Source organism: Podarcis raffonei, chromosome 9, assembly GCF_027172205.1.
Source record: "Podarcis raffonei isolate rPodRaf1 chromosome 9, rPodRaf1.pri, whole genome shotgun sequence".
NCBI classification, from domain to species: Eukaryota; Metazoa; Chordata; class Lepidosauria; order Squamata; family Lacertidae; genus Podarcis; species Podarcis raffonei.
This window is the reverse complement of record NC_070610.1, coordinates 66,385,082-66,408,969: the sequence shown is the minus strand read 5'-3', so window position 1 is coordinate 66,408,969 and position 23,888 is coordinate 66,385,082. Positions and strand designations below refer to the sequence as shown.

Here is a 23,888-nt window from a genome sequence, read left to right as displayed (position 1 = left end):
GACCCTTCAGCTCAGGTTCTGGCAGCCTAAGTGCGGAGACTGGAGGGAGGAAATTAACCAGGGAGGTCGATCTTTTCAGCTTGCCAATCGTGGTGCAATGACTACAGTATTGGACCCTGCCATCTGCTGCTATTTGGCACGACTTCTCCACAGGAGAACAGAGCCTGCTATTGTCTTTGACCTTGGCAGAAGAACCTGGCACTGAGCCGGCGAGTCTGCTGCCTTCGAGGAGAGATAGGAAGGGATGGAGGGAGGTTGCGTCAAACTGACAGGAGTCCCCTCTCTCTTTTCTTTGATCTGACAGAACCACTCCGAAAGAAGCGAAGGAGAATTTCTAAGGCATTCAGTACCTATAAGAGCCAGCGTGGTGTAAGTGGTTAAGAGCAGTGGACTCGTAATCTGGTGAACCAGGTTCGCTACCCCGCTCCTCCACATGCAGCTGCTGGGTGACCTTGGGCTAGTCATACTTCTCTGAAGTCTCTCAGCCCCACTCACCTCACAGAGTGTTTGTTGTGGGGTGGGAAGGGAAAGGAGAATGTTAGCCGCTTTGAGACTCCTTAGGGTAGTGATAAAGCAGGATATCAAATCCAAACTCTTCTTCTTCTCTTCCTATAACCGGTTGGTTTAAAAACAACGGCACCAGATTTGGGCTGTGGGAGGAATTTGATTCTGTTTGCATTGAAAGATATGCTTGTCTCGTCCACACTTTCTGAACAAGGTTCGAACTGAAACAACCATCCCTTGAAATGTGGACTTCTCTGAATTTTGCGATGCAGTTCAAGTAATGGGTACAAAGATGCACATGGTGTGGTAGTGGAAATACCAAGGTATTTTATCAAGGTGAACTAAGCTTGGCAGGACAGCTTACTCTATGGCATTAACCCCTTCATGCATTAATTAGACTTAAGCATGTTGGCTTTATGAGGCAGGTTATCCCACGTTTAGTCAGTGTGAATTTGATAGCGTTGTGATTCTTCACGTCCCCCCTGAAGTAGGAGGGTGAACGAATGAGGGGACATGCCCTGCCTCTCCATGCATATGTGAATGAAGAAATCCATGTTCATGTACATGGAAACATCACGTGTTGCACAGCCTCTCATTTGGCATACTGCAGCTGCTGTGATAAATCTTAATCCCCCCAATATAACTTTAATTAAAAGATCTTGTTACCCTCTTGGCTTTGACACTAGCAGAGCACATGGCTGTCACTGAGTAAATAAATACAGCAGGCAGCAGGAGGTTAAGAGCCTCTGGCAAAGTTTAATAGTGGAGAGGGTGGAGCTGGCTATGATTTGAAATTAGTGATGGCTACAAGCATGTTATTTATTTGCACACACACACACACACACACACACACACACACACCCCTGGTAGCTTGCTTGCTTGAGCTTTGCCCTTGCTCCCCATTTTCACTGTATGCCTGTAGCTTTCATTCGCAAATGTCTGTACCACTAGACAAGTTGGGTCATGCCATTTTTCCTTTGCAATATTACGCAAGGCATTTTAAAGTCATGCGTATTAGGTCAAACAAATAGGCTGTTCACCTCCATCCTCCCCCAGCCCTCACTCAAGAAGTGCCAGAATATTTACCTTATGCCAAATACTTCTCTGTCCATACATGTAGACCTCAGGAGGGGGGGGGGAGTGAACGGGGAAGTCATTTTCCACTTGAAAGTGCCTCACATCTCTTGAGACTCCTGTCTCTCCACAGCGATAAAAACCACAGTTCAAATATTTTACTTTATGCTCACAGAGTGTCATTATTGGTTTAACCTTAAGGACTGTTTTACCTAGAGCATAAAAAAGGCAGGGGGGAGAGGGAAAGGAATACATTTTTAACTCCTCTCCCCACCATTCAAAGCCTACATTTCAGTGTATGGAATCCCAATGGAGAGACTTGTGCTACAATCCTATATGCATGAGTACAATGGGATTTACTTCCATTCCAGGCAAATGTTTCAATAACTGGTGCCCTGAGAATGCCTCTGAAATCACAGTGTAATGTTGAATGGTGTTTTTGAAATTAGGACTGAGGTTTATGAAGGCACAAGGAGCAGAATTAGCCGCTATTAAGACAGGTAGCAGGAGGGAATTGCAGGAAGCCCATTCAGGGGCAGAGGAAGGGGTGTGTGGTAGGTGCGGGTCGCCCCGGGTGTCACCACTGAGGGGGGTGACAAAATGCCAGGCAGCACCCACCACGTGGCCTGCAGCCCACCCAAGCCACGTGTCTCTCCTGGGAGTAGCGTGGTGGCTTGGGTGCCTGCAGGCTATGCGCTACCCCAAATGGTCTGCCTGTCGCCTCCCCCTCAGCTGTAGGGCGGCTGAGTGGGAGTAGGCAGGCAGACTCTGGAGGCCCCTGGGTGCGCCCTGCCCCTATGGGTGACACGCCCCACCCTCGCCCCTCCCCTATGGGCAGCTCACCCCACCCCTGGGTGCACCACCCTAGTGCCTGAGCGGCTTCTCCGCCGCTGAGACCATCCTCACTTCCTCAATGCAAAATACTTTACATTTTTCCATTGGAGTCAAAACCTGTATTAGGGCCTGCTTATAGATCCTTCTTCATGGCTAGCATTTCAGCTGCATAACCCCCGGTCCCATTTGAGTTCCACTCTCTCATTTATGAAAGGCTTTGGCCCATGCTAGAAGTGTGCGCTTCAGTAAATGTCTTCATTTTTCGCAGCAAAAGCTGCAGAATTTTTCAGCACCGCTAAAGACTTAATGCAGCTGCCCATCTGAAATGCATCTCTTTTTATGGACTAATTTTTGTTTATTCCATTTGTATCTCTGCCTCCTTCTAGGGAGCTTAATGCCTTACTAAAAGCTAACAGTAAAGTACTAAAAGCTAACAGTAAAGTTTGAGAACTGGAAATAATTCCAATTGTCTTGTCTTTGTTTTTGTTTTACAACTACACCGCAGACCTGAATGATCAGTTCCTCTTTCCCAGGAAATCTTGGGAACCTTAACCCTGCAGGAAATCTGTAGGAGAATAGCAAGGGAGAGGTTTGGGAGTGATCAAGGAGAGGTTTTTGGTGCAATCCAGCTCACATTCATTAAGTGTAGCAGATCTCTAGGGGAGCCCAGACAGGAGTTGCTTTAGCATTCCTGGTTACTTTGGAGGGGTTCCGCAACTGGAATAAAACAATTACGTTTGTTGTCCTATAGATACGCCCTAAATGCTGGTTTTACACATCTTACTCACTCTGACTTCTTTCTTGTATTTGAGATGTGGGAGGGTTTGCTGGCTACATTTGGATATTGCTGAAGCTGTGAAATAGATCCCAACACTGAGAGCATGAAAAGAAAAGCAACAGCATATGGAATATTGAAAATCTCCCCTTGCGTGGGAGGAAAAGAATCCCCAGTTTGGTTAAGTGCTCATAAAGATGTTTCCTTGCTCCATGTGACTGCCCTGTACAATTGCATGCACTGAGGAAAGTGGGTGTCATTCTGAACAAATACAACCTATTACTACAGAAGGCTTTGTTGCTGATCATGCAAAAGAGGGGGCATTGAGAAAGGGCACTTAATAAGTGTGCCTGTATCATATACTCTTTCCTCGTCTATAAAAGTAACATACCCAACACTGCCCCCTGCAGCTTTTTCAGCATCAAGCAATGGAGGGTTTTGCTTTCATAAGTGATTATTTTCTCTCTCAACATCTTAGGCACTCCTTCCCTTAACTGACATCTCTCATACACATTCCTTTCGTCCAACACCCTGTCATCATGGGAATATGTTCCAAGCAACCTTGGCTGCAGCTGGGAAAGGAGTGTTGTCTACTGTAGGCTCTTTAATAAATTTTATGTCGTAGGGTCAAACAAGCTGTAGCCTGAACTGATCGTAATCTTTAGGTATTCATGGAAGCAGTTTTCCTTATACATGAAGCCTTTGGTTTTGGACTGCCCCATTCACTTGGATGGAATGGATGGGGCTGTGCATGTGATGATTCTACACCTGTGCAGCTTAGCCCCACTGTTTGAAGCACAATGTTGAAGCCCTTGCTGACGAGGGAGCCCTGTGGCTGCAGCTTGATGGGCACAGCATCACTGAGACCTGGTGTAGCAGACAAAATTGTGTGCAGGAAAGTCCCCACTTTAGCTGTAAAATCACTTGGCAGCAAGGCACTATCCCCGTATGCAACAGATGGATATTTCCTATGACTTCATCTTCATGCTGGCCAAACTCCCACCTGTTGAATTTCAGCCTGCCATTCAGCTCTCTGTAGCGAGGGGGGAAGGAAATGGATTCAGTTTGCATTTCGTAGAATCATAGCACTGTAGAGTTGGAAGGTACCCAAGGGGTCATCTAGTCCAACCCCTGCAATGCAGGAATTACAGCTAAAGAACCCCCGACAGGTGTCCGTCCAACTTCTGTTTCAACACCTCCAGTGAAGGAGAGTCCACCATCTCCCGAGGTGCTGGATCTATCAAATTTGCAGTTTGCAAAATGAAACGTGTAATTGCCTTGAGACAGTTCTTTAGAAGGCAATAAATAAACCAGTGGAGATGATTATAACCTCAGTTCATTTCCTGGTCAGTCTCTGCCTGCTCAGAACCCATCCGTACATAACAGCAAAGCATCACTTTGCTGTTGTATTTATACTGCAGTTCATGTGCAATTCGATTTCATGGCTGCCCATTCACCCATCTAAGAGAGAACTTTCCTTCTGAAAGTTCAGGCCCCTGCTCCCCTGCTGTAATGGAAATTGACTGAAAACATGCATGTTGCTGACGTTTTTATTTTTATCTTCACTCCGTATCCTAATTTCAAAACTGCTGTGTGGTTTTTATTCTGATTGGTGTCTTTGGTCTGAGGTCAGCTCTCTTATTTTGCATTAAAAGATACGAGAGAGCCAGCCGGTAGGCTCCCAAGTCAATAAAAAGGATGAAAATGAAGTCATTGATAAACACATTGTTCACGACACATAGATGCTCTCCTGTGAATTGCATCCAGGTCATGAGCAGCCTCAATACAAGCTGGCAGAATCAGGATCTTGAAGAAGGCAGACAATGTGAAGTCATGAGCAGTTCAGGAAAAGGACAAAGGTACAGACTTGGCTAGAAACCAAGCCCACCAATCGGAGGCTAGATAATCTCTTTCTGGGGAACATGGAGCAGGCAAGAAACAGGGAAAAGGGAACTTGGCAGCAACAGATGTTGGCAGGCTGAATTAGAAGGTGAGCAAAGATAAATTGCAGAGAAACATGACTGGCTGCTGGAACTCTCAGCCTCCCTTTTTTTTAGAGAGCCAACCTGCCTTAGCTATGTATCTATGGGAATGTGATGCACCATGACTCCCATAGAACAAAGGAGACTAGACTGATAAGCAGCTCTGAGCTTGAGATGCTGAATTGAGAAGCTGATGCTAAGGTGAGGGTATCATGGGGCAGGTGGGACTTGCGAATCTTGGAAGGGAGCCCATCCTGGAGAAGGAAAACTCCGATCCGGAACCTCCACTGCCTTGCAGGACAACTTCAGGAGGAGAAAAGGCTAAGGAGTAAACCCTACACAAATCTAGAGTGGAGTCTCTAAGATGGTTGGATGGTGCCTTGTAAGTCTCCTTCCAATAATTCCTGAAGCCAAGCCAATGCTCAACGTATTGCTCTGCTTTCCTTTGGACCACATCAGTGAGACCAAGAGGGGGTTCTTGTTGTCTGGTTGTCCTAGGACCTCCATACACACTGCCCAGGCTTGCGCCCCAGGGAGGTCACTTTGGTGCTGTTTGACTTCATCCCTAGAGGTGCACTCCATTGTCTCTTGAGACCAGACCTGCCTAGAGTCAGCAAGACGGGACCCTCATGTGTCTTCCGACCCTGGTATGATGTTAACAAGGCACCATCCCATGATACATTGCATTTTCTTTCTTGCACCTTCCCCTTTTCCTTTTGGCATGACACTGAGTCGCCATATCAGGAGCATCAGGAGTTCCTGCGTAGGAAATCATGCCAGTTGTTTTCTTGAAAACCATTTTCGTCTGGAGGAGCCACCTAATTTTAGATATCTGTGCCTCCTACGTGTGCCAGCCACAAACTGTGATGTGACTAGCTCACCCTAAGTGTAGTACACAGGTCACCAGGAAGAAATGGTGTTTAATTCTGCTATTTGTTATTGTTTGCTTCTCATATAGCACATGCCCAAGGAGAGACCTGTCTGCATCTAATGGTGAACTCTGCCTCTAAAAATATGCCTTGTTGATCACCACGTTTATAAACCTTACATCTGCTTGACCTTTCTTCTTAGTCTGATGCTTCCTTTAATAAATCAGTTTTGTTTATTTCCCACTTCTCTGTCTGTGTGTTTCTGGACCCAGTCCTATTTGGCCTAGTTGCTATCTTGGCCTCATACCAGGCTAGACCATTGGTCAATTAACTCAGTACTGACCACTCTGACTTGCATTAGCTTTCTGTGTTTCTAGCAGAAGACTTTTCCAGCTTCTTGGGGTTGGGCATGGCCTCTTCTGAACACTCTGCCACTAACCTATTGTCCTTCCCACATCTTTTTTGTGCGTGGGATGGGTGAACTTCATCCATATTGTTGTTTAGGGACATAGGAAGCTGCCTTGTACCAGGTCTGCTTACCTCCTCTTCTAGCCCAATATTGTCTGGCAGCAGCTCACAATAATCTCAAGTGTCTTTCCTCACACTTGCTTACCTGATCTAGAGATGCCAGGATTGAACCTGGGATCTCCGGGTATAGGGCGGTGTATAAATTCAATAAATCGGGTCCTCACTTAAAGAGGGCACGTGTTGTGGTGAGACCTGGCAACCAAACTCTGTGTGGGTGGGTAAGATTGGATAGCCACAACACCCAATTGGTAGGTCCCTTGATGTAGGGTTTAATCAGGCCAATGGGATGAAGGCTAAACAGATCAAGGGACCTATATATACCTATGCACGTGACCCAGAGCTTCCTCTTTCAGTGCGTGCATTGGAACACCCACCCACCTCTCCCTGCTTTTAGGACTTGCTATGCAGTTGTGTGTCGCCTGTCGTTGGGACAGGGGCACAGCAGGAATTTTCCCCTCTTGGCTGATTGGCTGGTGCCATTTGGGTTTCACCTGCCGCATAGCAAATCATCACAACTTGTAAGGTTGTGGATAGGCTCTGGTTCAGGTGATAGGAATGGGAGAATGCTCTCGCCATCCCTATGTGAAGGGTATTCTGTTAAAGGAATCCAGGGACTCAATGGTTTGGTCAGCCCCTGTGAGGGGGTTGTGCCCGTGCCTGAGTTGAGGGGGGCATTTGGGTGGTGGAGATAGCCTGTTCCTGGCTTTCCACTTATCCAGGTGTTCACCCTAGGCTGACCTATGCTGGTGCCCTGGGTCAGCGCTACCTGCAATGGTGCAGGGAGCTAGTCGAACCAGAGCCTATGTAACCACTCACTTGCTGTAATCAATAAAGTTGTGGTCTAAATTCTGCCTAAAACCAAACCAATATTTGAGTATTGTTTGAATTTATTTAAGGGGGAGGTTTAAAGATCTGAACACGCAAATAAAAAACCCTGGGGCCTTGATTCCTTGGTCGCTCCCTAACAGTAGTTGTCAAGGAGAAAAGTTCCAGCCTGCACTTTCCCCTGACATCACAGTACAGAGGTTTTCATTGTGTTTTTGAGAATCCAGTTATCTGAGGTCCCCCAGCACCATAGTCTAGAGTCTTCCCACCAGGTTTGCGCCTGACCCGGTTGCTATGTATCTTACATGATAGATGCTCACATAAAACTCAGCCTCTGAAGCAAAACTGAATGCAGTAGACCCTGCGGCAAAAAATGTTCTCAGTATGTTAAAGGTTGGTGCCATGTCCAGAGCACGACAGTTCATGTTTATTTAGATAACCCAGTGAGTCCCATGAGGATCCAGTAAAACAGTGAAGGCCAAGACATACTGTGACAGGATCTCGCCAGTCCATGAGTTTCCACTAATTGTGGTAAAGGCCTGATGTATCCCAGATAGAGTGGAAGGAAGAAGTGCAAAATGGCATTGTTGTGCCATGTTCTTTTTAAAGATTAATCTTGGGTGGCTGGGTTTCTTGCTTGTTTGTTTTGATTGCCAGCAGCTATAAAGCACAGAAATGTTGTCTCCTGCCAGCTCAGGCTGTTTGTGTATTTTCTACTCTTAACTAGCAGTGACTATCCAGGGTCTTGTCCAAATGCAGTCTCCATCACCTGATCCCTTTCACCAGAGTTGCCCAGAATTGAGCCTGAGACCTTTTGGTATACAAAGGAGTTTCTCTGTTACTGAGTCAGTTGGTGGCTTCAGTGCACTTGTATTCCAGGGGTACCCTTAAAGGGAATCATAGGCACCCATATTTTATGGCAGTTTAAGATAAAACCTGCCTGTAAAACTGACTGCTTGAGGAAGAGAAAGGAATCCCAGTGGGTCAGAGAGGTAAATAGTCACTGCCATTTGCATTTAAATTAAAAGCCTTGTTTTGAAATCAAGAACTACAGATCTGTGCAGGCAGAGGGATATTATTAAAATGTCATTGCTTAAAATTAGGTCTCATTATGGCGATGACTTTTCCCAATTTAACTTGCTTACAAAAATATTTCCTATTAGTTTGTAGGTGTCCATTAAAACCCTCTTATTTGCAACATTTGCCACGCATCCTTTCTGAAAGCCAAAAAGAGTGGTGGTGATATTTCAGGCCCATTATAGCCCGAGGAAGCGTCTTCCTCAGAGTGTCAAGCAGGCTGCTGTAATCAGCCTCTCTGGAGAATAAGTCAAGCGAAGCTTCTTAGCAATTATATAATTTAAGTAGTCAAGCGAGGGCTCGGGGAGATTGCATTGCACTGAGACATTTCAGCAAACTTCAGGGCAGCCATTGTGTCCAAAGGAAACATTATTTCAGAAGGCTTTTTTTCATTCTCATGATCCCATTCAAACATAGCAACAGAGATTGGACAAGAAAATTGGCTTCCAGGTGGAAAAATCAAAATTAGAAACAGAACTGTTAGAACCCAAAACTAAGATTTTGTCAAGGATGTATAACTTGCTGTTGAAATGGAATACTCAGGATGAAACGGTGAAATCTGCTATGATTAAATGGGCACAAGATGTTGGACATAACATTATGTTTGCTGACTGGGAACAGTTGTGGACCACAGGTATGAAATTTACGGCATGTAATGCCTTAAGAGAGAATATTATGAAAATGATATACAGGTGGTACATGACCCCAGTCAAGCTTGCAAAAATATATCATTTGCCCGGTAATAAATGTTGGAAATGTAAAGAAACTGAAGGTACATTCTTTCACCTTTGGTGGACGTGCCCAAGAATTAAGGCTTTCTGGGAAATGATCTATAATGAAATGAAAAAGGTATTTAAATATACCTTTCTGAAGAAACCAGAGGCCTTCCTTCTGGGCATTGTCGGCCAATTGGTGCCAAAGAAGGACAGAACTTTTTTTATGTACGCTACAACAGCAGCAAGAATACTTATTGCAAAGTATTGGAAGACACAAGATCTACCCACTTTGGAAGAATGGCAGATGAAGGTGATGGACTATATGGGATTGGCAGAAATGACTGGCAGAATCCGAGACCAGGGAGAAGAGTCGGTGGAAGAAGATTGGAAGAAATTTAAAGACTATCTACAGAAATATTGTAAAATTAATGAATGTTAGAATGGTGTTGGATAGAAATTAAGTGGTTTCCAGCTGTAATGCTTTAAGGGAATATGAAAAAAGGGTTATAAATAGGTAAAAATATAATGGTAAGGATTTGCTGAACCAACAATTTGAAGTGGAATACAAAAAAAGGGAGGTATGAGGAGGCCCGGGAAACAAGCTAAAGGAAAATAAGCAATGGAAAATTTGTGTGTTTTTAATTATTTTTATTTTGTATTTTTGTTATTATTTTTTTCCATTTTATTGTAATACTTTAAAAAATCTTAATAAATATCTTATAAAAAAACACAAACAAACATAGCAACAGAGAGAAGACTTCTTTTGAGAACCAGGCACATCAGTGTTTGGAGTCTGGGAGCAATGATGAGCCAGAGACAAGAGTGTGGGGTTAAAGAGAGCCACAGCTTTCCTGGTAGCAGCACATCTCTGGTTTGGTGTGGGATAGGGCATGGAACCATCCCACATGCTCCCCGATATCAGTGCCCAGTCCTCCTGTTGAGATAACCAGAGGAGTTGGCAAGCAGGTAGGTCCCACAGTGACCCTGGCTAAGCACAGGGGAAGCTTTGTGTGGCCAATAGTCAATGACCAAAGGGTTGTTGATTTGTTTGACGTTCTTGTTTTTATAGTGCATCTGATGTTTCAAATATTGTATTTTTATGTTGTGAACCACCCTGAGATCTGCAAATGAAGGGCGGCATATAAATTTAATAAAGAAGAAGTAGTACAGTGGTACCTTGGTTCTCAAACGCCTTGGTACTCAAACAAATTGGAACCCAAACACTGCAAACTCGGAAGTAAGTGTTCCGGTTTGCGAACTTTTTTTGGAACTGAACGTGCTCCGTTTTGAGTGTTACACTTCCGATTTGAGTGTTATACTTCCGATTTGAGCATTATACTTCCGATTTAAGTGTTATACTTCTGTTTTGAGTGCCACACTTCTGTTTCGAGTGTTACGCTGAGGTCTGTCTGTTTTTGCTATTTATTTTGCGTTTTTGTTTTTTGCAGTGCTTTTTTGTTTTGTGACTGTGACTGTGTGGAACCCAGTTCAGCTACTGATTGATTGACTGCAGTGCATTGTTTATTGCTTTCATTTTATGGATCAGTGGTCTCGTTAGATAGTACAATTCATGTTAAATTGCTGTTTTAGGGGTTGTTTTTAAAAGTCTGGAATGGATTAATCCATTTTGCATTACTTTCTATGGTAAAGCGCGCCTTCGTTTTGGAACGCTTTGGTTTTGGAATGGACTTCTGGAACAGATTAAGTTTGAGAACCAACGTACCACTGTGATAATAATTATGGGAGTGGTAGTCCAACAACATCTGGATGGCTACATGTTCCCCCACTCCTGTGTCACAAGGGCCACACTTGTTCCCCCATCTATAAGCTTTTTGGCACCATTGCAAGACCCCTTATGAGGGTCTCCTCATAAGCCATGGATCATGCCCAATTCCCTCACCCACCACAAGAGATGGGGAATATTGCTGCACATCTCACTGTTTGGTGTGATGTCCTAACTGAGCCACAGGAGAACTAATTTTATAACTTCTTATAAATTATTACTTTGGCTTTTCATTCCTATAGATATCTCGAACCACATGTTTGTTTTCATCAGTGAACTGCAGGAAACAGAGGTCCTACTAGTTTCTCGTAACCATTCGTAGGGCATAACTGTGTAACCCCCACAAGCTGGATTCGACATGAGTGTAGAAAAGTCTTGAGACTTGGAGCCATCTGATTAGCATCACATCAACACCTTTTAATTTCTGATCCCTCCGTTTTATAGACTATTGGCATAATGTGGGGTTAAATGAAGCTGTGTGTGTGTGTCTTCAGAGGTCATCTCAGATGGTTGCTCTCTTTTAAAAGTGGGGAAAAGAAAAGGGTAACAATTCATGAAGGTATTTATGTCTTTGATTTTAAAGTCTTTAGTTTTTAAAATAATGACATCTCATCTGGGAATCTTGGCCTGCTTGGCGGTTTGGGCTGATGAAAGGCACAGCTGTGAGCAATGAATGGGATGTGAGGGTGCTTTTAAGGATAATGAATTTGTGTTATTGCCATGATGGTTGGAACTCTGTAATAAGACCCATATTGGAGCAGCGCATGTCTGTAACAAAAGCCTTAGGGTTAAGGTTGGTTGGAAATGCAACCACATAAATACGTAGGAAAATGTTGATGGTCCCTAGTGTTGGGTCTTCTGCTACAGGCTCAACAAGCATTCCCTTAATTATACGTCCATCTGTAGGTATATTAGCCCATTTTAATTAAAAGCACATTAGCCTATTTGCAGGGTGGGCAGCATGTTCAGCAATGAGGGACACACTGGAAATAGATATTTGGTTGGACAGCTGCAGCTAGATTTGCATATGTAGTTGCAGATAATTGATCTTGTGTACAGGCCATTTGCATAAACAAAGCTGATGCCAGACGTGTTGTACTAAAATATTCATCTTCTGAAACGGCTGTTGTCAAGGGTGAAAAAACTTCTATAGCCCTTGGGGGAGAGAAAATGGCGGCGGGGGGGGGGGAGGAGACACCTTGATATATGGATTTGCAAGTAATGAGCATGGAGAAATGTAATTAATTGGGCTCCCTTTTACATTCTTGTTTCTCAGCTTTCAGTATTTGTGATATTATGTTTTCCAATTGAACTTTGCTGCTGTGTTGGCTATGGATTACCATTTAAAAAGCAGCAACTCCAAAACCCGAGGCTCTCAGAATTTTAAAATGTGCCCATTAGCTATCCAGACAACATGAAGCCTACCTTTCGCTCTGTGTTTTTCTGCATGGGTCTGGGTTACATCGTGGTTGAGAGAGATTCAACAAACCAAAGCAGAGATGTGGGCATACCCACGGAGCAGCAGGCTAAAATCTCAGTGACCTCCATTGAATTGTATGGGATAAAGTTGACAAAATGTAACCCAGCTGCTTGACAGATACAGGGATATGTGAGCTCACACAAATACCATATATAAGCCCCTTGCAAATTTGTTCACTAAGACAGATTGCCACGAGTAGAGAATATGCCACCCATCTTTTTGCCAGACCTCTGTCCTCTGCCACTACCACTGTAACTAAAGATAGAAGCTCATTCTCTGGTGCTGCTAACCTCAACAAATGTCGAATAAATATTTTGTAATCTTTCCCCATAAGAGAATTGCTCCTTTGTTTCCCAATTTGATCCTTTTACATGGTTTTGTATGTTTTATGGTATATTATGCTTTGTGATTTGCTGTTACTTTTACTGATTATAGATTGGTAATTCTTTATTGTGGTTGAACTGTTTAATTATTATTTGCTGATGTTTCATTTTACTGTTTACTGTTAGATTCTGATGGATTGTTGAATGCTGCTTTGTTTGATATAAGTTGTTTATTTTAAAGTTATTGTGCCTTTTATATTGGATCAGATTATTACTATTAATGTTTGATGTTTTATTATGTGTTTATGTTTTGGAAGCTGCCCAGAGTGGCTTGGGCAACCCAACCAGATGGGCAGGGTATAAATGAAATAATTATTAACATCATCATCATTATTTTGCCAAACTAACTAAAGGACTAGAGGAGCAGTTCCCCTGCATGAAACAGTTATAATGTTCGGGACATTTTAGCTTAGGGGGAAAAGACGGATTGGGGAAATCGCATGAGACTCTCCAACAGTACAGTGGTACCTCGGGTTACAGACACTTCTGGTTACAGACGCTTCAGGTTACAGACTCCGCTAACCCAGAAATAGTACCTCGGGTTAAGGACTTTGCTTCAGGATGAGAACAGAAATCGTGCGGTGGCAGCAGGAGGCCCCATTAGCTAAAGTGGTACCTCAGGTTAAGAACAGTTTCAGGTTAAGAATGGACCTCCAGAACAAATTAAGTTCTTAACCTGAGGTACCACTGTACTATACTTTTAAAGCAGTATTTAAATCACTGTAAACAGCTATGCTTTTCCCCAAAGAATCATGGGAACTTCAGTTTGTTACGAGTTCTGAGATTTGTTAGGAGAGCCCTATTTCCCCCATAAAGCTACAGATGTGTTTACTGTTTAAAACACTCTGAGAAATATAGCTCTTTGAGGAGGGCATGGGGGTTTCCTAACCGCTCTCAGCACCCTTAGCAGACTTCAGTTCCCAGGATTCTTTGTGGGGAAAACACAGCAGTACAAGACTATTTTAAACGTATAGTACAGATGGTGTTGAAAAAGTGGACATAGAGATATTTCCTCCCCCCCCCCATAAAACTAGAAGTGGGTGCCAACCAATTAAGCTGACCAAAGAAGGTGTTTCTTAACAATGTGCATAGTCTTCTTCTTCTCTTCTTCTTTGGCGATCACTCGTAGCCGAGTAGGATTGTCTTCCTTAAACACGGTTTTAACAATGAGTCCGTAAGTGACTGTGGAGGCCAATTCTGGATCCACATGTCCTTCCACAGTGGGGACATTGGTTTCCAGGCGGGAGTTGATCACGGTGTGGATTTGCCAAGCGTGCCTTCCTCTTAGCACGTTTCTCCCTTGCATCCTGAGTTCGAGTGTCTTCAAAGCCCATGAGGCTGTTCTCCAACTGGATCGCTTGCAGGCCAGTATTTCCCAATTGTTGGTGTTTATACTACATTTTTAAAGATTTGCCTTGAGACAGTCTTTAAACCTCTTTTGTTGACCACCAGCATTACACTTTCCATTTTTAAGTTTGGAATAGAGTAGTTGCTTTGGAAGATGATCATCAGGCATCCGCACAACATGACCAGTCCAACAAAGTTGGTGTTGAAGAATCATTGCTTCAACACTGGTGATCTTTGCTTCTTCCAGTACACTGATAAAACTATGGGATTCACGGTCACAAGTTGTGGCGATGGCCAGTAGCTTGCACAACTTTTTAAGTGGCTTAGACACATTCACAGAGGTCCAAGCTACCAGCAACTACTAGCTAATATTGCTATGTGCAAACAGTCATGCCTCTGAATATGAGTGTGAGAGAGCAGTTGCCTTCATGCCCTGATTTTGGACTTTTTACAGGCATCTGATTGGCTGCTACAGGAATTAGGGCACTGGACTAGACAGGCCCTTTGACCTGATCCAGTCAACATTTAAAATGGATGAAATGTAAATGCAAAAACATCTGATGAAGTTCCATTTGATGAAGTGGGCTCTAGTTTGCAAAGGGCGATACTCGGAATAACAAGTTTGTTAGTCTCTCAAGCTCTCAAGGTGCCGCGTGACTCTGGGTTGTTTTCGCTGCAACAGAATAACCCAGCTAAGCCTCTGAAAATTGCTAAAGGGTGTTTTTTTGCAGTTCTGGGAAGGAAAACATTGATCAATTCTTATCCACCCAGTAAGGCCACAAATTACCGGGGCCTCCGCATGTGCTAAAATGACTGGCCTGCCACTAAGCACATTCACTGATTGAATTAGAACTTCTTCCTAATGGCAGGAAACTGCCTGAAAGCAAGCGAGCAATTTCTGCACACCACATTTCCCACACCTAAAGGGTTATACCTTTTTACAATTTTTTAAGCAAAATGATTAAGTAGTAGCTGTTTAATGACTTCAAATACCACTAAAATAAACAGCTGTTCCCGGTGCATCCTAGATGATAAAGCCTATTAGCTCAACGACTCATGGCAAAGTGATTAGATTCACTTGAGTACTAATGGAATAACCGGGGAACCACAGACAGGCAGGGCTGTGCACCAATCCAGGCAGGAGGAAACCAATATAAGGGATGGCTTTTCCATTGCAGCAGACTCTGCTCAAAACCCATTAGGAGTTGTTGTCGTACCACTGGTAAGCTGCAGACGTGGGCATGTGACCCATTTGCTGCTTGATGCAGCTACTCCTGATCTTGGAGATTGTCATGCCTATAGCCCATGGCAGCCCTATCCTCCATGAATTTGCTAGTCCTCTTTTAAAGCTATCTAAGCAAGCTATTGGGACGCGGGTGGCGCTGTGGGTTAAACCACAGAGCCTAGGACTTGCCGATCAGAAGGTCGGCGGTTCGAATCCCTGCCACGGGGTGAGCTCTCGTTGCTCGGTCCCTGCTCCTGCCAACCTAGCAGTTCTAAAGCATGTCAAAGTGCAAGTAGATAAATAGGTACTGCTCTGGCGGGAAGGTAAACGGCATTTCCGTGCGCTGCTCTGGTTCGCCAGAAGCAGCATAGTCATGCTGGCCACATGACCCGGAAGCTGTACGCCGGCTCCCTTGGCCAATAAAGCGAGATGAGTGCCGCAACCCCAGAGTCAGTCACGACTGGACCTAATGATCAGGGGTCCCTTTACCCTTTACCTTTACTAAGCAAGCTATTGTCACGTTTTGTGGAATGAGTTTCACAGTTCAAGCTATGTGATTTTTGAAAAAGTACTTTTGTCACCACTGAATCTCCTACTCTTCAGTTTAATTAGATGACCCTGGATTCTAACATCATGAGAAAGGTGGGGAGGGTCTTCTCTCTATCCATCATATAAACACCATGTCTAATTCTTGTTTTTCCTGTATTTTGTTGGAAGCTACCCAGAGTGGCTGGGGCAACCCAGTCAGATGGGTAGGTTGTAAGTATATCTGTGTGTGTGTGTGTGTGGTGTGTGTATGTGTGTGTGAGAGATATTAGGGGTGGAGAGGAGTCTGCATTATAAAGCAAATTTATCTTAATTTGCCAACAACTGGCATATATGTAGATTGGAACTCAGCTAGCAGTAAGATTATATTACATATCCAAATTTTGCGATGCAGTTTTGACTCAAAATTTTTACATAAAAATGTGTATATCGCAGGGAAATGCAAACAGAATTGGGCGTTTAGCAGCATAGTCCTAACCACGTCTACTGAAAAATAGGTTTGACTGAATTAAATGGCCCTTACTGTCAGGTAAATGGGGTTAGGATAGGAGACTATGGAGAAATGCATGCCCAAAATGTGTATTTTAGGGGGGAAATGAGTACAAAATGTGTGTGCACAGTAATTTTGATACATTAAAAAAAAGAAAAAAAGAAACCAGGATGGAAAATACATTTAATTAAGTATCTGTGAAACCAACACAGAATGAAAATAGGCTTATCTAGTCATCCCTTTATAATGCCTTTAACTTTTCTGAACATATATTACGGGGTTTTCTGTCTTTTTCCATTCTCTCTCACACAGCCAGTGTTGTGTTTTGTTTTAAAATCAAAGCTCTGGGATATTGCTTGCCCTCTGCAAACCTTGCTTAACAACTTCATTTCTAAGCACTGCCAAAGAAGACTTCTACTGTTGTTGCATTACATGATGAGCCGGTGGTATTAAAAGATACACAGAAGCTCATAAAAGGAAAATGTACACAATCGATGGAGTGCTTTCCCAGGCTGTGATGTTGCGATTGATCCGAAGTAATTTGATTTTGACCTTTTTCATCCTGCACTGAGATCAACCTTTCTGATACCATTAACCAGAGGCAGCAGTGGTTTGAGCCTAGCCCTTTTAGCAGTGGGCACGCTATTGATTCAGAGCAGAAAGCAAAGCTGCTGGCATCAAACTATTTTGCGCTCAAAAGTTGTGAGTTTTTAAATATATGTTATTCTGTCACTCATGAGATTCTTCCAGTTCTAGTCTGATATCTGTTTTTAATACTAAGTGGACGCTTTGCTTCCTACCCCACTTCAGCACATCAGGCCACCACAAGTTGTCACCCAAACAAGCTAAGTGTGGACCGCTTGTGGGATGAAATCCACTGGGAGCAGTCAAATACAACATTCCTTGTTTCCCTAGAGTGAACATGCAAGGGAATGTTTGGTCCAGCCAGCTGAAACTTCCTGTTCCTCCTGGCCTGGAGCATCCTTCTTTGCATGTGACTAGTGGGTGGGCGTGACCTTTCCAGACCTGGTAAAAGGCCAACTCTCCCCTCTCTTTTCCATCTTCCTTTTATCCTGTGAACTACTGGACTGCTAGCCTGCAGTCACTAGGTAAATCGCCCTTATGGGGTATACCTGTTTGTAGATGTTTGAAACTTTACGCCTGAAGCCTGCCTTCAGGCATCACACTGTGCTCTGCCTGATTGTGAGTAAACTTTCTTTTTGTTACTTATGAATAAGACTGTGGTGTCTTTATTCTTTTAGGAGGGATTCAAGGGGTCTTACCAGGAAAATATTAGAACACATTTCAATCTGGACAAGCCAGGTTGAATTGCGTATTGTCTTAAGAAACTCACATACGAGTTTGCAACTAGTTTTCTGCCATGTAAAGGGGAATGCACTCTGTTAAGTGAAGGAACTTGCTAGTGCAAGTTAGGAAGCACATTAATAGACAATATATCCTCTCCTGCCACCCTGAACATTCCCACACCGCTGACCCGGTAAGGTGACTAATTGGAGGTTCCTAGCTTTATTGCTTTTCTGGGGCTGAAGAGTAGAGACTCGCAAAGCACCTCATCCGCAAATTACCAGCTGACCTATGAGGCAAGGGAGGCACACTCTGTACATCTTTGAGGAAAGGGCGGTACTGGGATGGTTTTTGTCTGTGTTATTGTCTGTGTTTGTATGGTTCTTCCTTATATCATATGGATATATTATATGGCTTCTGATATGGGCCTTTTAAATATCATTTTAATTCTCATAGTGTTTTGTTACATTTTAAAGATGGTATTTTCTGTGTTGTTAGCTTTTTCGATTTTATCTTTGTACGCCACACTGAGTCCTGGACTGGGAAAAAGGTGGGGGAAAATAATAATAATAATAATAATAATAATAATAATAATAATAATAATAATAAATAATAATAATAATACAGTGGTACCTCAGGTTACAGACGCTTCAGGTTACAGGCGCTTCAGGTTACAGACTCCACTAACCCAGAAATAGTACCTCGGGTTAAGAACTTTGCTTCAGGATGAGAACAGAAATTGTGTGGCGGCAGCAGTAGGCCCCATTAGCTAAAGTGGTACCTCAGGTTAAGAACAGTTTCAGGTTAAGAATGGACCTCCAGAACAAATTAAGTTCTTAAGCTGAGGTACCACTGTAATAATAATAATACATGCCCATGTCCTTCATTTTTGAGGCTCATAGTCCCTAATTAAACTTTTTGCACTGTATCTCATAAACTGATTTTCCACCCCGAAGACATTTCCACTCCTTTTTGACACCCAGGTCTGTGTCCACTTCCTGCAGAGTCCCACTGACCCCAACTGGGTCAACAGCAACCACTCTGGGAAACTCTGGCATGGGCAAAACTGAGCTTGCTAGACCCATGGTCTGCCTTGGTAGAAGCCAGCTCCCTGTGTTCCTATGAATTCAGCTGAGTGTTTCTCTTTCCCTCCCTCCCTTTCTCTCTTGCAGACACACATTGCTCTGAGCTGCGGAGAGCACCAGCAGTCATTAAGACCAACAGAAAATGACAAATTGAGGTTGTCTGTGCCAAGTCACTTGAGTTGTGACAAGCCAAATAAACATTAGGAAGCTTTCCAAGAAATGAAAAACCAACACAACTGATTTTTATTTTTCTTCTAAGGAAAAGAGAAAAAATAAACTCTGTGCTGTGTTCTAGAATGCCACACTCGCTTCCCCCCTCTCACACTTTGGAAAATTTCATTCTGATGTTAAATCACGAGCACAGAACATTTCAGATTGGTTGGTTTAGTTTAAGGGAAAGGAGATGGGGAAGCGGGGGGAAGGTTATAAATATTTTAAGGGTGAGGATTTTGGTTCCATAGGCAAGATTTGTTTACAAAAGCCTTGAAGAAAATCATTGTACCACTGCCACCCCCATTTCACATTTCCCTTAATTAACTCTGGCTATGATAAGCAGCTGTGGTTGTGGGCAGTCACAACATCTTTCGCAGCAGTTGCTGACAAAGATAATTCAGCTTTTGATGGCGTTAGCCATTAGCTAAAATATTGCCGCCCATCCCCTGCACTACACCTCATAACAGGAAGACGATAAAGATTGTCTCCATGTCATCTTAAAGATTGATCATCTTACAAGTAAACAGTTCAGTCTGCGGGGATGTCAAGCATCGCCAGTTTCTGTGGCTGTCTGATCAGCATCCCAATTCGACAAGTGAGCGCACTGTTTGAATGCCCAAGAATTAGGGAATTAGTATTGTCACTTTCATGGGAAGTGTCTGTTGACGTGTGTGGTGGTGCAAATTTGCAGCAGCTCAGATGCTAGCAGGAGACCATTTTGGCTGACATGTTGGGAGGGAGGAGGGTTAGACAATCCTCAACACACATTGAAAGAATGCTTGAATGGGTGTTGTGGGACTTTACAGGCTAGCCATGTCTTTCCCTTAACTTGTGACACACACAGTGGCTGCACTGAGATCTCTTTCCGTCACACACACACATACACGGTCGTCTTACCCATAGGCACTAGGGGTGCAGGGCACTCGGGCGCCGGGCTCTCAGGGGTGCCAGGCTGAGAGTCCGTGGCCCAAGGGTTGAGTCTGCGGAAGAGCCTGTCTGTCGGTTGGAGCGCTGCGGTGGGCTCTTCTGCTGTGGGCAGCTCTGCGCCACGAGTTCAGGGGTGACCAAGCCATTGAGACGCTGAGGTGGGCGGGCGGCTCTGACCTCCTGCATGCCTGGGACTGGGCAACGGGGGGGGCACTGGGTGGATCTTTGCACCCCGGCGCCACATATGCTTAAGCACACACACACACAAACACAAACAAACAACCACTTTGCAGACTTTTCTCTGAATATTCTCTACCAATTTCTTGTGGCAACTGCCATTCTACTGACATCTGCAATATCCCAGAGACCTGTTGGGTCCTGGGCATTTTGGAGGATGCAAAATACTGGTCAGGCTGCCAGCACAGTTGCTATTGACTGTGTTCTACCTCCACTGTTGGAGGCACTGCGCCTCTGTAGCTGGGAATCTGAAGTTGCGAGAGTGCTGTTGTACTCAGGTCCTGTTTTCAGGCTTCCTGTATGCATCTGGGTGGCCATTATGTGTCGTGGCCTGGCTGGATGCTGAGGAGTGGTGGGAGAGATGAGGAGGAGGAGAGATGAGACCGGCTGCCGAAGAATCCAGGGAGTCTTCCCATCCTGCTGCAGCCAGCTCCCCTCCTCCCCCGGTCTCCAAGGGAGGAATGAAGAGTGTGGAGCAATGAGAGACAAGACGAAGGAGCCTCAGGTTGCTGAGGGAGGACCTGGGGAAAGAGCCCTAGAGAGTGATGGGAAAGTGGGGACCTTCAGTCCTCACAGCCACCTCACTGGGGCAAGACCTACTGGGAAGAGTTGTTGTGATCACTAGGCCTGTACTGTTACCTTGAATAAAGAACTTCTCTGACACCGGGTGTTTTATTGCTGTCCTGCTCCTGACACTATGAGAACAGGATGCTAGATTAGATGGGCCATTGGCCTTGATCCAGCAGGGACGCTTCTTATATTCTTGAACACAACCCCAGATGTGGTATGATAGCCATCTTCAAGTATTCCATGGAAGATGGAGCAAGCTTGTTTTGTCCTGCACTGGAGGCTAGGACCTGAACCAATGGCTTCAAGTTACAAGAAAGGAGATTCTGCCTAAAGATCAGGCAGAACTTTCTGACCTTGAGAGCTGTTTGATAGTGGAATGGTCTCCCTTGGAAGGTTCTGGACGCTCCTTCCTTGGAGGTTTTTGAGCAGAAGTTGGATGGCCATCTGTCAGGAATGCTTTAGCTGAGATTGCAGGAGGTTGGACTAGATCAGGCTTGAGGTCCCTTCCAATTCTACAGTTCTGTGATTCTGTGAAACCTTGGGAGTAATTGTGACGAACAGATTATGCTAGTAGGACTGCAAGAAGTTTTGTAAGGTGGATTATTTGCAATAATGCAAGAAAGACTAGGAAGAGATTTATTAGTTAAGGACAATTAAATGTAATATAAAATTAAGAAATGCAGACTAAGTGATAAAGAATGGAAAATCATCAGAGGTGTTGACAGAAGTCTAAAATATTGTATAAGATGAAAAAGTGTGTTGTATGACTGTTGGAACTTATTTTGTAAAAACCAATAAAAATACTAAAAAGAAAAGAAAAAAGAAACAGTTGTGGAGTTTATCCTCCTCCTGGAAATGTTTGGTGAAATGACCCTCCCAGTTTCTTTGCCCACAACTAAGAGTGGTCAATTTTGAGAGAACCTTGGGAGTGGGTTACAGCTACAGCCACAGCTAATGGTGAGCCTCACCCTTAAGAAACAGTTGTGGAAACCTTCGAAACCTGCGAGATCAGATATTCTTAGAAGACTGGAGTAAATATATGAACTATTTGAAAAGTAATTGTGACCAACAGATTACGCTAGTAGGACTGCAAGAAGTTTTGTAAGGTGGATTATTTAAAACAATGCAAGAAAGACTAGGAAGAGATTTATTAGTTAAGGACAATTAAATGTAATATAAAATTAAGAAATGCAGAATAAGTGATAAAGAACGGAAAATCATCAGAGGTGTTGACAGAAGTCTAAAATATTGTATACGATGAAAAATTATGTTGTACTTAAAATTATGTTGTACTTAAAAAAGAAACAGTTGTGGAGTTTATCCTCCTCCTGGAAATGTTTGGTGAAATGATGCTCCCAGTTTCTTTGCCCACAAATAAGAGTGGTCAATTTTGAGAGGTTAGTTTGCACTTTAAAAGTGCTGTACGAATGGTGCTGAGAATGAAAAAGCCTGCGAACCTTCTCCCCGGCTGTCATATAAACCATAACATCATGTCTGTGTTTATTTTAAATTGTTATACATATATACTGTGACTTCTTGTTCATTGGGAAGCAGGGCCAAGCTCCACATTTTGAGCCAATGCTTCCCCTACTTCCCGTCCTCCAGCTACCACAGATGCTGATCAATTGCAAGAGTGCAGGTGTGTACATGAAGTTGAATGCAGGGACACTTCACATGTTCTGGCTTAGCACGGGTCTCCAGAGTGCTCTCTTTTCTCTACAAAGCAGGTTCTAGCTATATGTGAACTACAGATGTTTGGACTGGGTTCTGGTTATGAAAGTGTGTGGGAATCAGCTAGATTTCTTTTATGGCTGAGAACTTGGATACATTCACCATTGTGTTTGGCAGGAATAGAGGAGAGGGAGTTCCAGCAGATGAAGGGGAAAGGGCTGTTTCCCATTATGAAGAATAATTAACACATCAGTAAAGGTACACTGGGATGCAAAAGCAACTTGTATATGAAGAAGCACTTGCTTTCCATCCAGCTACTTGGCAGACAAAATTAATAGCTAGGAGATACAAATGACATAGGTGTGGAAAGGTCCATAGTGGCAGAGCACATGAATATGCATAGACATAAGAGTGTGGTGTAGTGGTTAAGAGCAGTAGACTCGTAATCTGGGGAACCGGGTTCGCGTCTCCGCTCCTCCACATGCAGCTACTGGGTGACCTTGGGCTAGTCACACTTCTCTGAAGTCTCTCAGCCTCACTCACCTCACAGAGTGTTTGTTGTGGGGGAGGAAGGGAAAGGAGATTGTTAGATTCCATAATTAAACTATGCACTATGTGAAGAAATCCAACCTTTTGTCTGCCCTGGATCTCGCCACATTCCCAACAATAACAAAAACTAAAAGACTCTTAACCTCTGGGTCGGGGGTTCAAATCCCACGTTGGGTGAAAGATTCCTGCATTGCAGGGGGTTGAACTAGATGACCCTCCTGGTCCCTTCCAACTTTACAAGTCTGTTATTCTGTAATAAATGTTCCCAGGCTACAGCTCCCATCATCCCCAACTGCTAGCCATGCTACCTTGGACTGGTGGGAATGTTCCCCACCCATGCCCCATTCATGTGTTATGTCTGTGCCTAGATGTCCACAGATGCTCAGTGGCCACAGCAAGAAGATTTGATTTCACTTACCTATTGTCAGAAAACCATCTTGGTCATGGACATATAAGCAGGTTTTTCTACAGGGGAAGGTAAAACAATGCATTTTCCAGAAGACAGGCCAAGAAATGTTATAATTTAGAATCCCACCAGCTAAGATGTCAGAGTAATAGCTGGACATGAGAAGTGGTATGATTTACAGCTCACTCGAGAACTCTGAATCAATGAAAAGAATGGGCAAGTTGGATAATATAATTATCTACCATGCCGTCTATGCCAAAAAGAGAGAGAGGGTTGGTTTCACCTCCCATTTTATTTAGAAAACATATGTTCCAGATTCAAGCATATGATGACGAACTGGCAACTGAAATCAGTCTTTGAAAAACCTGCTGGACTGGACAGAACAAACGACAGCAAGTCTGCCGTTCAAACAAATATAACCTCTGTCGTTCAGTAAAAGCCAAAAAAGCTTGGACAAGTGCAATAAAACCAAGCATCATTTAGTCTC

General features: G+C 43.7%; 1 protein-coding gene across 3 annotated transcripts in view; it reads left to right on the top strand.

The window, feature by feature from the left end:
• ARHGAP24 (Rho GTPase activating protein 24) overlaps positions 1–23,888 on the top strand; it is a 353,954-nt gene that overhangs the window by 159,234 nt on the left and 170,832 nt on the right. The window lies entirely within an intron of this gene.